Consider the following 12427-nt stretch of genomic DNA (forward strand, 5'->3'; position numbering starts at 1 on the left):
TGAACACTGATGCAAAAATCCTCAATAAAATACTGGCAAACCAAATCCAGCAGCACATCAAAAAGCTTATCCACCATGATCAAGTGGGCTTCATCCCTGGGATGCAAGGCTGGTTCAACATACACAAATCAATAAATGTAATCCAGCATATAAACACAACCAAAGACAAAAACCACATGATTATCTCAATAGATGCAGAAAAGGCCTTTGACAAAATTCAACAACCCTTCATGCTAAAAACTCTCAATAAATTAGGTATCGATGGGACGTATCTAAAAATAATAAGAGCTATCTATGACAAACCCACAGCCAATATCATACTGAATGGGCAAAAACTGGAAGCATTCCCTTTGAAAACTGGCACAAGACAGGGATGCCCTCTCTCACCACTCCTATTCAACATAGTGCTGGAAGTTCTGGCCAGGGCAATCAGGCAGGAGAAGGAAATAAATGGTATTCAATTAGGAAAAGAGGAAGTCAGATTGTCCCTGTTTGCAGATGACATGATTGTATATCTAGAAAACCCCATTGTCTCAGCCCAAAATCTCCTTAAGCTGATTAGAAACTTCAGCAAAGTCTCAGGATACAAAATCAATGTACAAAAATCACAAGCATTCTTGTACACTAATCACAGACAAACAGAGAGCCAAATCATGAGTGAACTTCCATTCACAATTGCTTCAAAGAGAATAAAATACCTAGGAATCCAACTTACAAGGGACGTGAAGGACCTCTTCAAGGAGAACTACAAACCACTGCTCAATGAAATAAAAGAGGATACAAACAAATGGAAGAACATTCCATGCTCATGGGTTGGAAGAATCAATATCGTGAAAATGGCCATACTGCCCAAGGTAATTTATACATTCAATGCCATCCCCATCAAGCTACCAATGACTTTCTTCACAGAATTGAAAAAACTACGTTAAAGTTGATATGGAACCAAAAAAGAGCCCGCATCACCAAGTCAATCCTAAGTCCAAAGAACAAAGCTGGAGGTATCACGCTACCTGACTTCAAACTATACTACAAGGCTACAGTAACCAAAACAGCATGGTACTGGTACCACAACAGAGACATAGATCAATGGAACAGAACACAGCCCTCAGAAATAATGCCGCATATCTACAACCATCTGATCTTTGACAAACCTGACAAAAACAAGCAATGGGGAAAGGATTCCCTATTTAATAAATGGTGCTGGGAAAACTGGCTAGCAATATGTAGAAAGTTGAAACTGGATCCCTTCCTTACACCTTATACAAAAATTAATTCAAGATGGATTAAAGACTTAAATGTTAGACCTAAAACCATAAAAACCCTAGAAGAAAACCTAGGCAATACCATTCAGGACATAGACATGGGCAAGGTCTTCATGTCTAAAACACCAAAAGCAATGGCAACAAAAGCCAAAATTGACAAATGGGATCTAATTAAACTAAAGAGCTTCTGCACAGCAAAAGAAACTACCATCAGAGTAAACAGGCAACCTACAGAATGGGAGAAAATTTCTGCAACCCACTCATCTGACAAAGGGCTAATATCCAGAATCTACAAATAACTCAAACAAATTTACAAGAAAAAAACAAACAACCCCATCAAAAAGTGGGCAAAGGACATGAACAGTCACTTCTCAAAAGAAGACATTTATGCAGCCAAAAAACACGTGAAGAAATGCTCATCATCACTGGCCATCAGAGAAATGAAATCAAAACTACAATGAGATACCATCTCACACCAGTTAGAATGGCCATCATTAAAAAGTCAGGAAACAATAGGTGCTGGATAGGATGTGGAGAAATAGGAACACTTTTACACTGTTGGTGGGACTGTAAACTAGTTCAACCATTGTGGAAGTCAGTGTGGCGATTCCTCAGGGATCTAGAACTAGAAATACCATTTGACCCAGCCATCCCATTACTGGGTATATACCCAAAGGACTATAAACCATGCTGCTATAAAGACACATGCACATGTATGTTTATTGTGGCACTATTCACAATAGCAAAGACTTGGAACCAACCCAAACATCCAACAATGATAGACTGGATTAAGAAAATGTGGCACATATACACCATGTAATACTATGCAGCTATAAAAAATGATGAGTTCATGTCCTTTGTAGGGATATGGATGAAACTGGAAATCAACATTCTCAGTAAACTGTCACAAGGACAAAAAACCAAACACCGCATGTTCTCACTCATAGGTGGGAATTGAACAATGAGAACTCATGGACACAGGAAGGGGAACATCACACTCTGGGGACTGTTGTGGGGTGGTGGAGGGGGCAAGGGACAGCATTAGAAGATATACCTAATGCTAAATGACGAGTTAATGGGTGCAGCAAACCAACATGGCACATGGATACATATGTAACAAACCTGCACATTGTGCACATGTACCCTAAAACCTAAAGTATAATAATACAATAAAATAAAAAAAAGAAACTTTTTAGTTTGATATAAATCCACTTTGTTTTTGCTGCATGTGCTTTTGGTTTTAAATTTTAAAAAAATGTTACCAATACCAATGTTAAGGAGCTTTTCTCCTGTTTTCTTCTAGTTTTTTTTTTTTTCTACCATTTTCAGTTCTATGGTTAAGTCATTAGTCTCTTTTGTGTCAATTTTTTGTATGGTTTAAATTAAGTGTACAATTTCATTATTTTGAACATGAACATAATTTTTCCACCACCATTTCTTTTTGTATTTTTATTTTTTTTGTTATACTTTAAGTCCTAGGGTACATGAGCACAACATGCAGGTTTGTTACATATGTATACATGTGCCATGTTGGTGTCCTGCACCCATTAACTTGTCATTTACATTAGGTATATCTCCTAATGCTATCCCTCCCACCTCCCCCCACCCCACAACAGTCCCCGGAGTGTGATGTTCCCCTTCCTGTGTCCAAGTGTTCTCATTGTTCAATTCCCACCTTTGAGTGAGAACATGCCATGCGGTGTTTGTTTTTTTGTCCTTGCTACGGTTTGCTGAGAATGATGGTTTCCAGCTTCATCCATGTCCCTACAAAGGACATGAACTCATCCTTTTTTATGGCTGCATAGTATTCCATGGTGCATATGTGCCACATTTTCTTAATCCAGTCTATCATTGATGGACATTTGGGTTGGTTCGAAGTCTTTGTTATTGTGAATAGTGCCACAATAAACACACATGTGCATGCGTCTTTATAGCAGCAGGATTTATAATCCTTTGGGTATATACCCAGTAATGGGATGGTTGGGTCAAATGGTATTTATGGTTCTAGATCCCTGAGGAGTCACCACACTGTCTTCCACAGTGGTTGAACTAGCTTACAGTCCCACCAACAGTGTAAAAGTGTTCCTATTTCTCCACATCCTCTCCAGCACCTGTTGTTTCCTGACTTTTTAATGATCACCATTCTAACTGGTGTGAGATGGTATCTCATTGTGGTTTTGATTTGCATTTCTCTGATGGCCTGTGCTGATGAACATTTTTTCATGTGTCTATTGGCTGCATAAATGTCTTCTTTTGAGAAGTGTCTGTTCATAACCTTCACCCACTTTTTGATGGAGTTGTTTTTTTCTTGTAAATTTGTTTGAGCTCTTTGTAGATTCTGGATATTAGCCCTTTGTCAGTTGGGTATATTGCGAAAATTTTCACCCATTCTGTAGGTTGCCTGTTCACTCTGATGGTAGTTTCTTTTGCTGTGCAGAAGCTCCTTAGTTTAATTAGATCCCATTTGTCAATTTTGGCTTTTGTTGCCATTGCTTTTGGTGTTTTAGACATGAAGTCCTTGCCCATGCCTATGTCCTGAATGGTATTGCCTAGGTTTTCTTCTAGGGTTTTTATGGTTTTAGGTCTAACATGTAAGTCTTTAATCCATCTTGAATTAATTTTTGTATAAGGTGTAAGGAACAGATCCAGTTTCAGCTTTCTACATGTGGCTAGCCAGTTTTCCCAGCACCATTTATTAAATAGGGAATCCTTTCCCCATTTCTTGTTTTTGTCAGGTTTGTCAAAGATCAGATGGTTGTAGATGTGTGGTATTATTTCTGAGGGCTCTGTTCTGTTCCGTTGGTCTATATCTCTGTTTTGGTACCAGTACCATGCTGTTTTGGTTACTATAGCCTTGTAGTATAGTTTGAAGTCAGGTACAACCTGCTCCTGAATGACTACTGGGTACATAATGAAATGAAGGCAGAAAGAAAGATGTTCTTTGAAACCAATGAGAACAAAGACACAACATACCAGAATATCTTGGACACAATTAAAGCAGTGTGTAGAGGGAAATTTATAGCAGTAAATTCCCACAAGAGAAAGCAGGAAAGATCTAAAATTGACACCCTAATATCACAAAAGAACTAGAGAAGCAAGAGCAAACACATTCAAAAACTAGCAGAAGGCAAGAAATAACTAAGATCAGAGCAGAACTGAAGGAAATAGAGACACAAAAAACCCTTCAAAACATCAATGAATCCAGGAGTTGGTTTTTTGAAAAGATCAACAAAATTGATAGACCGCTAGCAAGACTAATAAAGAAGAAAAGATAGAAGACCCAAATACACGCAATAAAAAATGATAAAGGGAATATCACGACCGATCCCACAGAAATACAAACTGCCGTCAGAGAATACTATAAACACCTCTATGCAAATAAACTAGAACATCTAGAAGAAATGGATAAATTCCTGGACACATACACCCTCCCAAGACTAAACCAGGAAGAAGTTGAGTCCCTGAATAGATCAATAACAGGCTCTGAAATTGCGGCAATAATTAATAGCCTACCAACCAAAAAAAGCCCAGGAACAGATGGATTCACACCTGAATTCTACCAGAAGTACAAGGAGGAACTGGTATCATTCCTTCTGAAACTATTCCAATTAATAGAAAAAGAGGGAATCCTCCCTAACTCATTTTATGAGGCCAGCATCATCCTGATACCAAAGCCTGGCAGAGACACAAGAAAAAAAAGAGAATTTTAGACCAATATCCCTGATGAACATCGATGTTAAAATCCTCAATATAATACTGGCAAACGGAATCCAGCAGCATATCAAAAAGCTTATCTGCCATGATCAAGTGAGCTTCATCCCTGGGATGCAAGGCTGGCTCAGCATACACAAATCAATAAATGCAATCCAGCATATAAACAGAACCAATGACAAAAACCAAATGATTATCTCAATAGATGCAGAAAAGGCCTTTGACAAAATTCAACAGCCCTTCATGCTAAAAACTCTCAATAAATTAGGTATTGATGGGATGTATCTAAAAATAAGAGCTATTTATGACAAACCCACAGCCAATATCATACTGTATGGGCAAAAACTGGAAGCATTCCCTTTGAAAACTGGCACGAGACAGGGATGCCCTCTCTCACCACTCCTATTCAACATAGTGTTGGAATTTCTGGCCAGGGCAATCAGGCAGGAGAACGAAATAAAGGGTATTCAATTAGGAAAAGAGGAAGTCAAATTGTCCCTGCTTACAGATGACATGATTGTATATCTAGAAAACCCCATTGTCTCAGCTCAAAATCTCCTTTAGCTGATTAGAAATTTCTGCAAAGTCTCAGGATACAAAATCAAGGTGCAAAAATCACAAGCATTCTTTTACACCAATCACAGACAAACAGAGAGCCAAATCATGAGTGAACTCCCATTCACAATTGCTTCAAAGAGAATAAAATACCTAGAAATCCAACTTACGAGGGATGTGAAGGACCTCTTCAAGGAGAACTACAAACCACTGCTCAACGAAATAAAAGAGGACACAAACAAATGGAAGAACATTCCATGCTCATGGATAGGAAGAATCAATATCGTGAAAATGGCCACACTGCCCACGGTAATTTACAGATTCAATGCCATCCCCATTAAGCTACCAATGAATTTCTTCATAGAATTGGAAAAAACTACTTTAAAGTTCATATGGAACCAAAAAAGGGCCCGTGTTGCCAAGTCAATCCTAAGCCAAAAGAACAAAGCTGGACACATCATGCTTCCACTACCATTTTTAAAACAGACCATTCCTTGCTTATTGTATATTCTTGATGTCTTCTTGAAGATTAGTTGACCACAATTGTGTGAATTTATTCTATTCTGGGATTTCTGTTATGTTTCATTGGTCTATGTGTCTGTATTTATGCCAGTGCTATACTCTTTTGATTACTAACTTTATAATATACTTTAAAACCAGGTAGTATGAAATCTCCAGCTTTGTACGTCTTTTCTAATTTTGCTTTGGCTACTTGAGGTTGTTTGTGGTTCTATATGAATTTTAGGATTCCTTTTTCTACTTATGTGAAAAATGTGATTGGAATTTTGATGGAAATTCATTGAGTATGTAGATAGCCTAATTACTAGCATTAGAATATGTAAAAGTGTAAAATATCCTGGCAAAGGTAAATATATAGGTCAATTCAGAATACTCTAATACTGTAAAGTTGGTTTATAAATCATTTTTAACTTCAATATAAAGTTTAAAAGACAAACGTGCTAAAAATAACATTAGCTACAATATTTTCTTAATAAATACACAATAAAAGATATATATTGTGATATTAAAACCATAACATTTGAAGGTGGAAGAAGAAGCAAAAATGTCAAGTTTTTGCATGCAATTGAACTTGTTATTTACAGCTTAAAATAGACTGGTGTAACTGCAAGATGTTGTAAACCTCTTGGTAACCACAAAGTCAAAACCTATAGTAGATACACACACACAAAGTAAATAAATATTGAGAAAGAAATTGAAACACACCACTGCAGATCATCAAATCACAATGGAAAATAACCTGAGTCAAATAAAGGAAAAAGGAAATACAAATGAGTCAGAAAACAATTAGCAAAATGACACTAGTAAGTCCTTACATATCAATAATTACTTTAAACATAAATGGGTCTTTATAAAGATTGAACAAGAAAAATGTCAGATGCCAAGGGTATCAGCAAAGACACTGCAAACAAATATATTAAGCAAAGTGTATGAACAATTTAAAGCAAAATTGAAAATGCACATGAAATGAAAAATTATCTAAAACAATGTAACTGATAAAAACCAACAGATATATAAATGAGAAACTTTGATATTTAGACTTCATAAATTAGAAACTTTAATATACTTGAATAGAAATATTTACCCACCAAGAAACCACAAACCTGAACCAGTTTGTGTTTTTCAAAATACTTTCATAGTAACTTACACCAATGCTACATAATGTCTTCTAGTAGAAAACACCTTAAAATACACTTTGTAAGCACTACAATAATATAAAAACCACAGACTTTCAGAAGACAAGAAAATTATAGGCCTATCTAACTTAAGAATTTTAAGCAAACTAACAGCAACTGAATCCATTCACATATCAGCAAGAGTCCACCTCTTCAGTCCTTAAAAACAAGAAAAAGCAAGATAATTGGTGAAACCTGAATGAGACCCGAGGATTAGATGTTATTAATAGTCCAGTGTTAACTTCATGATGTTGTTTGTTATATTGGATTTTGTAGGAGGATGACTTAATTGTAGAAAATGTACACTACATTACTAGGAAGTTATGTGAAATTAAGTTAGAAATTTACTCTTTTTTTTTTTTTTTTTTTTTTTTTTGAGACGGAGTCTTGCTCTGTCGCCCAGGCTGGAGTGCAGTGGCGCAATCTCGGCTCACTGCAAGCTCCGCCTCCCGGGTTCACGCCATTCTCCTGCCTCAGCCTCTCCGAGTAGCGGTTTTGCAACTTTTTTATAAATTTCAGATTTTTTTTTCTCAAAATAAAATTTAAAAACTATATAATGGATATGAATAGGCAAGCCACAAGCTGACCAATGAGATACAGTACTTTTACTTTTTCTACTTCCCCTTTCTTCAGAAATTATTTTCAAAGAAAAAGCAGCCTTCTTTTGATTTGGAGAAGACAAACATGTGAATAATGATGGCAGATGGAAGAGATGGAAAGAAGTTCTTAAAGCAGGCTATAACTTTGATGTGACCCTTGACTTTCTACCTCTTGAGACAATACCTTGTTTCTTTTTTTTTTTGTTTTTTTTTTTTTTTTGAGATGGAGTCTCGCTCTGTCGCCCAGGCTGGAGTGCAGTGGCGCAATCTCGGCTCACTGCAAACTCCGCCTCCCGTGTTCACGCCATTCTCCTGCCTCAGCCTCTCCGAGTAGCTGGGACTACAGGCGTGCGCCACAACGCCCGGCTAATTTTTTTTTTTTTTTTTTTTTTGTATTTTTTAGTAGAGACGGGGTTTCACCATGGTCTCCATCCCCTGACCTCGTGATCCGCCCGCCTCGGCCTCCCAAAGTGCTGGGATTACAAGCGTGAGCCACCGCGCCCGGCCGACAATACCTTGTTTCTAAGCCTCTTTGAATATGTATCTCTGGTACTTATAGAACATTAATAGTTATATCAGTGCTTAAAATAATTCAAACCTCTCATAATCAAATAAGCTAAAATTGCGACTAACAGTATGTTGTTAAAATTGATAGAGAACAAATCGGAAAAATATTAGGTAATAAAGAGCAACTCTAAAAACACATTTGATATTATAAATGAAGTGGTCTGTTTTGGAGGAAAATAGATATTACTCAAAAATAAAGACTAGACTAAATGATAAAATTGAAAAAGTCTGAAGAGACTCAAGAATAAAACCTGATAATCTCATGGAAGAAATTGGGAAAAATTATTTTTAAAAATTCCTAAAGATACTTTGGTGGAGGCTCTTTTACTTGTGAGTTTTCTTAAATTTAAGAAACATTTAATTCCCAGGCCAGACACACTGATTCAGAATATAAAAAATGGTGTCAAGCTACACAATATAACTCATAATGACAGAACACCAAAATCTAACAAAGAGAACCCCCTGAAATAAAACTACAGGATAATTGTACTTAAAATATATACATCATCAAATGGAAGTGAGTTAAAATCAATATTTCAAAATAATTTTTTTACTGATATTGATAAAGATATACAATGGCAGTTTGCTCACATAAAATATATTAATATAGTAGTTACTATAATGATGAAGGCAACTGTATATTACAGTTGACAATAAGTACTGTCAACTAGGCTTCGTAAATTACAGATAGATAATTTCCTTAACATAATCTTTCTCTCCTGTCCTCTCCTCTGTCCTTTTCCTCTCTTCTTTTCCCTTGGAGCTAGTCCCACATTTAATAATACAAAAAGTTTAAAAGCATTTGTTTTAATATCAAAAATAAACGATGATGGTTTCTATCCCTTTCAAAGGACGCTTGAGCCTGCAAAGAGAGTTATCTATCCAGAGAGCTATATAGGAACTGAAGCATAGAGGATTAGAAATTTGCTATAAGCAAGTCATTTATAACTAGGAATCACAGAGAATATCTAATTCCAAAAACAATTTGTTGCATTCATTTTAGTGAAGTGAGCTTAGGAAACTATTACAATAGTTTTCTGCAGCTAAATATAGAAGATTATGAAGACTGATACTAAGAAATCCAAGCAACAGCCTGCAGCTTCATTACAAATACCACCTGATTGAACCATTTTGAGGGGCTGTCTTCAATACTCATGTGTGCTATATTTTAGACTGAAGTGGGAGAAAATTAAGGAACTTTCAAAATGAAAACTGATTTCAAAAATTACAGCCCAGAAAATAACAAAAAGAGCTGTCATGCTCTCTAGCAGCTTTTCCTTTAATTTCTGCAGAATCCTTTGTCTTCAACCTTTGAGCCTTGCTATTGTCTCTATTGTAGTCAAACCAGGCCTTTCTTCTTCAGTGCAAGTGCTAGAAAAGACACATGATGATTTTGTGCTGATTAGAGGAGAATGTGCATGTACAGCTAACTTTTGCAAGACCACAAATTGTGCAAGTTAGAATACATGAAAGCCTGAGAAAAATGACAACCAATACATTAGTATTAGCCAAAATAAAGTTATATTATATTGTATGATAAACAAAAGATAGGCCTAATTCATTAACCTGTTATCAGAAGGGCAGTTATATATAAAACTGTGGCCAAATATCTTTGGACAAATGAAAATGATAGTGTCTCAACCTCCATATTTGAATGGGTATACCCAAGAATATGAAGAAAATTTTGTGATGAACAATTTCTTAAAGGCTGGTGTTTTTAAAATTCAAAACTGTATTATTTGTTTTAATTTAAAGTTTGTGTTTTGTCAAAACCTATATCATAGACCAAAGTAAAAGGGAAAGTATATATTGTTGCTTAAGTTTGTTGTCGTTTCATTCATTCATTCATTCATTCATGTATTTATTTACTAAAAAATAATATATCAAGTACATCTATGTGCCAGGCATTGTAAGTAACACAAAGGGGACTAATAAATGCCATCTACCTTAAAAGAATATAGTTGACATATTACATACATTTAAAGAGATTTGTTTTATTAACAAAACATGCTATAAGAGGACCCTATATTATAGTATAGTGAAATCGTTTACCATCAGTGAAGATTTTTGTTTAAGAGAAAAAAAAGTCACTTCATTTGTTTTTATCAAAGAATTAAGTGTTCTTAATAATGAAGGTAGACAGATAAGAGATGTAAATGAGATAGACAAATACAAGGAAGGAAGTAAATAAAAACAGCCTCAAATCACAAACCCAGGAAGTTGAAAAAAAAATCATTGATGTTTTCTTGGAGTCGTGTGTGTGTGCGTGTGTGTGTGTGTGTGTGCGCGCGCGCGCATATACAGCTAGTGAGTGAGACAGATATGCAGATGACATCTCGACTGGCTGTAAATAGTGCGTCATGCTTTTCTTTTTAAAATCTGTAGATGTTAACCCATTGTCTAAAATATTGCTGTAGAGAAATAGAAGGTAAAAGACTAGACTTCTAATACCTCTCACCCTACCTCAGTTCACCTTTCTTCCTGAATATCTGAATAATAGTTCTTCTTAAAAACATTTCTTAAAGATTCAATAATAGAAAGAGAAAATGTTTTGATTTGCAACATGCACTGTCAAATTTTTCTGGATCGTGGTTGGATTTTTTATTTTAAAATCTAGTAATTAATTATTTCAGGGATTACTTACTATCTTATTTAACATTTTTACCCACTATAATTTTCCTTCCATTGGTAAATTGCTGATCCAAGGACACAAAGTATGGAATACTGAAATAGATTTTCAATTAGCATTCTTTTAGGTTCATGTTTTTAAAATATGCACTAGGTAGGCTTATCTCAAAACTTCTTCCTAAATAATTCAACTTACAGTTTCTTAAGTTCCTTAATAATAATTTTTCCTAAAATTTGTTTCTTTAGGCAATCAATCCTCTATAATCTAATTATATGTTTATATTTACCCAAATCATTTTTTTCCTGGGAATAAGTTTTCTTGAATGATACTTTTAATGTACATAAAATGAGTTTTCCTTTTGCCTAAGTTAGATTTTCTTCTAGACTGGACTCGGTTTTGGTTTTTTTTCTTATAATGGTATGTCCCTAATTTCTTTTTATTTTTACTTTATCAATATTCTTGTTATAATTAATAGAACATTTCTATATGGACTATGCCATTTTCATTCATCTTTCTCATGCTTGAGAAGCTATATTTCCTGATTTAGTGTAAGTACATTCTTGACTTTCTACTACATCTGATGACTGTTTTGGATTTTGTTTTTTTAACTTCAGTTTGAAGACCAATATGGCTGCTTTCTGTTCCTTTTCCCCTAGCTTGAGGGCATGAGGCAGGTAGATGTTTATCTGAGAGTTAAAAAGGTTTTGTGCTGCACGTGAGATGTACTATCAATTCTGAGGTACTGTTAAATACCGTAATACTCACTCCACTGGGGAAGGAGAGGGCTCTTATCCTATTCCGATGATAGGAGGAGGTGGGTAACTATTGGTTTGGCTCTTCTCCTGGAACAGGAGGGCAATGGATACTTGCTTCTGTCCCTATTTTCTTGCCATGTTTCACACATTTCTCCATAGTAATGATTTCCATCACTCTTTAGTGAAACAAGAGTAGAGATAAATTAGAAAAATAAATTCTGTTCCCTTCCTTGCAGTTTTGGAATATTTCTGAGAAGGCTCAAGATTTTGTTCTCATGAATTCAACTTCAAGGCAGAGGGTAAGCTCTGTGAACCAAGTTATGCTGTATTCCTCAGCTCTGCCTCCAAACCCAGATTTTATTCCTTGCCCAATTATTTGCTGCTACTGGGGGATTTTATTCATTTTCTTATCATCTTGGAAAATTCATTTTGTTGATATTTTGGGAGGGGGGGTCTAAATCTTTTAAATCAGTTTAAGAATTCTTTTACTCATGACATTATAAACAAAACAATTTTTTTGAAAAAATAGCTTTATGACATGCCATAGAAGTAAAATGATGCATCAATTACTAAATATTTATACTAAGAATAATTAAGCACAAAGATACAAATGCTGTAAAAGAAGTTGTCTCATTAAGAGACTACAGAAAACTTT

The sequence above is a fragment of the Symphalangus syndactylus genome, chromosome 9, assembly GCF_028878055.3.
Source record: "Symphalangus syndactylus isolate Jambi chromosome 9, NHGRI_mSymSyn1-v2.1_pri, whole genome shotgun sequence".
Lineage (NCBI taxonomy): Eukaryota > Metazoa > Chordata > Mammalia > Primates > Hylobatidae > Symphalangus > Symphalangus syndactylus.